The sequence below is a fragment of the Pteropus medius genome, unplaced genomic scaffold (assembly GCF_902729225.1).
Source record: "Pteropus medius unplaced genomic scaffold, Ma_sr-lr_union100, whole genome shotgun sequence".
NCBI classification, from domain to species: Eukaryota; Metazoa; Chordata; class Mammalia; order Chiroptera; family Pteropodidae; genus Pteropus; species Pteropus medius.
In genome coordinates, this window is record NW_024344437.1 from 4932856 (window position 1) to 4936911 (window position 4056).

A 4056-nucleotide genomic window follows, 5' to 3' on the forward strand; every position below is an offset into this window, starting at 1 on the left:
AAGCCTCATCTGAAAGAATCAGTTAATTGAAGCAACATTTGTTTACTCTAGCGTATAGTATCGAGGTAATTAATCCTGTTTTCCATTTTCCCTTGCTAATATTATATGACCTCGATGTTATTTTCTAAGTAAATCGGTTAAGAGACTTGGCTTGCATACGTAATTCTTGCAAATGGTTAAATTATCACAGCACACAGAAGCCTTCACACTCCTCTCAAGCCATGGTCTTCATGTCACTTTCAAATATTTGGTTCTTATGACTCGCAGTTTAAAAGCCATTTACAGGTCTAATTAATTCCTTCCACAGCAATCTAAAGATTGTGTCCAACCCCATGGATTGAATACATAAAATGATGCCTGGGACCAAAATTAGCATCCAGTTAAATGTTAAGGTAAGTCAAGGTCAGAGCTAAGCTCCACTAAATGCCTTTTAGGTAATGTGTCCGTTAGACCTTTCAAACCACCTTTCAAAATTTCGCCCAGCTGCCACTGTTTGTTAGTCACAGATTTCCACGTTTCTCTGTTACTCAGTCACTATGTTCCAGATTATCTTCTCTCTGTCTTGTGATTCTCTGTATAATGATTTCCCCCGATTTTTCACGAGCGTGTGTCATCTTTTCAGGGTGGTATGAATGCATTTGTTCCGTTTTTGAGAAGGACACCAGAACGACTCCACAGTGAACACAAATAGCCTGTGTCCTCTGGAGTCCTGGGAACCATTTGGGAAGAATGTCTGTCATGGAATCATTATCATTTGCCATCTCCTCAAAAAAAAAAAAAAAAACCAAAACCAAAAAACAAATAAACCTGGGAAAAAGCCCTAGAACTATGTGTGACCTTATGGAATAAAGAAGGAAATAAAATGTGCTCAGAACAATACAGCTGGTCCTCATAATACAGCTCCGACTTCTGCTGTGAGCCCTCATGGTTTCTGTTCCTGGGCTTGGAGCTGGTCGCGTTGAGCCTGTGAGCATGAGGAAGTTCATTGCCGTGTCAGTAGTTACCATGAAATCTGCATTTTGAACCAGGCTGTCTGCTTTCACTGCCGGGACTGCTGCTGTCTCCGGGAGTCTGAGGAAGGATGCTCTCTCCCCGGATACTGAAACCTTGGTCCCTAAAGGATTCTGGGTAAGAGAGGACCACTGCCCTGGAGGCCCCGGGAGCCACGACATAAGGCTGCACTTCCTCTGTCGGCAGGGTTCTAGCTTTGGCCTTCGTCAAGTTCCTGAACTTCTCTGGCCTGAGATACCTCACCTGTAAAACAGAAACCACACCTACCCCGCGGTGTCGTTTGCATGGAATTAAGAAGGCCATGAAGTGGAACGCTGTGACAACAGCCTGTAAATTGTACATCGCTGCACAAATGTAAGGAGTTGGTCATTATTGGTTGTTCAGAGTGGTGAGTGGCCTTCAGCTGGGGGTCCATGATCTCAGGGGGTACATAGTAATCAACTGAGGCAGAGAAAGAGGATGTTAGAACTTCTATTTATAACTGTTAATACTAAAAACAAAAAACAAAAAGCAACAAAAGGAAAACAAAAAACTAAAGGGTTATTATGTTTAATACCCTAAGCCGATGTTTTCTCTGGGTTTGCCTGTGAAATGGTCATGGGACTTGGTATATGAGACCCTGAGGCACATGTCAGTGCCACAACAGAGGGGTGACAGCAAAGTCCTCACACATCGATGTGCAATCTGCATGTTGCAATCTGCTACAGTTCATGTATGTCCTTTGTGGCCCCCCTCAAAGAGGCTGGCATCCTACCCGCCCAGGACCTGTGATGAGGTTACCTCACACGGCAAAAGGCTTTTTGCAGATGTGGTCAGGTAAAGGAATCTGAGGTGAAGAGATGGTCCTGGATCATCTGGGTGGGCCTAGCGTAACCACCGGAGTCCTTAAAAATGAAGGGGGAAGGCCATAGTGAAAGATGTGACATCTGAAGCAGAAGTCAGAGTGACGTGAATGGAACCCAAATTTTGCCACCCTGAAGCTGCTGTTTTGGGACATTAATTTTAAGCTGTTTATTAAGAAACAAGACTCAGAAAGAACCTTTGACCCTCCCCCACTTCCTGTCCAAGAGATTCAGCCGGAAAAACCTGCTTTAGGAAGGAAGCTGGGCTTAGCCACCTTCATGATCTTGACCCAGCGTCAGTTGGCAAGACTCCAAGCTAGACGTCCCGTGTCCCTGGTTTCTGAGTTGCCCAGAAGAATCCGTCTGCCGCGTGTGTTTTCTGCTCTTACTTAACCACCTGTACGTCGCTCATTCTCACTTCTGAAATCTCAGACCCACCCCATCCCACTACTCCTTTGTCCAAAATGACATATATACCCAATGTGGCCTCACTGTCTTTGGAATTTTAATGCTCAGATGAATTCCCCATGCCCATGTATTAAAATGTTTGATTTTCTCCTGTTAATCTGTCTCTGTTCATGTGATTATTAGCCCAGCTAGTCTACGTGGGAGAGAAAGTATTAACTTTTTTTTTGAGCTCCACAGACGTAATTACCGGAAGGGAGCCATAAGCCAAGGAATGCGGGCAGCCCCTGGAAGCCGGAATAATGTCTGGAAGCTACAATAACCCAAGTTATTGCATATATTAATTTTCCACTGTTACTGTACCAAATTGCCACAGATGGAGCCACTTAAAACAACACACAGTTATTGTCTCACAGTTTGAAGGTCAGAAGTCCAAGAATAGCGTGGCTCCGTTGGACCCCAGTTTAGAATCTCACGAAGCCTAAATCAAGGCTTGTGTTGATTCCTGGTGGTTCTGGGAATGAATCTGCTTGAAGCTCTTTCAGGTGGTTGGCTAAATTCAGTTTCTTGTATGATCGAGGTCTTTATTTCTGTGCTGGCTGTTAGCCAGGAGCCAGGCTGTGCTGCTGGAGCCTGCCTGCATCCTTCTCACGCTTGCCATGTGGCCTGCTCCCAGCAGCGGCACGGAGAGGCCCTCACATTCAGAATCTTCTGACTTCCGCTTCCATCGGGACACTCCTACTCCAGCCAGAGGAAGTGCTCTGCTCTGCTCTTAAGACTTAATGTGATGACACGGAACCACTGAGATAATCCAAGTTAATCTCTCTATTTTAATGTCTAAAGTCCCTTTGCCATGTCAGGGAACACAGGCTCCAGAGATTTGAGAGTATAGGCACACCTCATTTCATTGTGCTTCGCTTTATTGCTGCTATTCACAGATGTTGTATGTTTTACGAATTAAAGGTTTGTGGCAACCCTGCATCAAACAAGTCGATCAGCACCATTTTTCCAATAGTATATGCTCGCTTCATGTCTCTGTGTGACATTTTGGTAATTCTCATAATATTCCAAATTTTTTTTTTTTTATGCCTACTGCACCTGGTCTTCCTAGGTGGTCTCCCATGCAAGTACTAACCAGGCCCAACCCTGCTTAGCTTCCGAGATCAGACATCGGGCTTGTTCAGGCTGGCATGGCCGTAGACCATGGACCGTGGTAGCTCCACTGGAACGTGAACCCAGGACCTTCTGCGTGTAAAGCAGACGTGCTAACCGCTACACTATGGAACCACGTCCCAAACTTTTTCTTATTATTGCATTTTTTATGGTGATCTGGGATCGGTGATCTTTGATGTTACTATTGTAATTGCTTTGGGGCATCATGAATGGCTCCCATAGAAGATGGCATATATTGTGTGTGTTCTGACTGCTCCACCAACAGGTCATTCCACTGTCTACCTCCATCTCCTCAGGCCTCCCTATTCCCTGGGATATAACAATATTTAAGTTAGTCTGATTAATAATTCTACAATGGCCTCTAGTGAAAATAAGAATCACATGTCTCTCACTTTAAATCAAAAGCTAAAAACAATTAAGCTTACTTAATTGAAGTTGAGATAAGCCAAAAGCTAGGCCTCTTGTGCCAAATAATTAGCCAAGCTATGAATGCAAAGGAAAAGTTCTTGAAGGGAATTCAATGTGCTACTCCAGTGAACACACGAATGATAAGAAAGAGCAACAGCCTGACTGCTGATATGAAGAAGGTTTTAGTGGTCTGGATAGAAGATCAAACCAGTCACAA

General features: G+C 44.2%; 1 pseudogene; it reads right to left on the reverse strand.

The window, feature by feature from the left end:
* Positions 1 to 3344: 3344 nt before the first annotated feature.
* LOC120610716 (uncharacterized) lies at positions 3345 to 3460 on the reverse strand (annotated as a pseudogene).
* Positions 3461 to 4056: the final 596 nt, after the last annotated feature.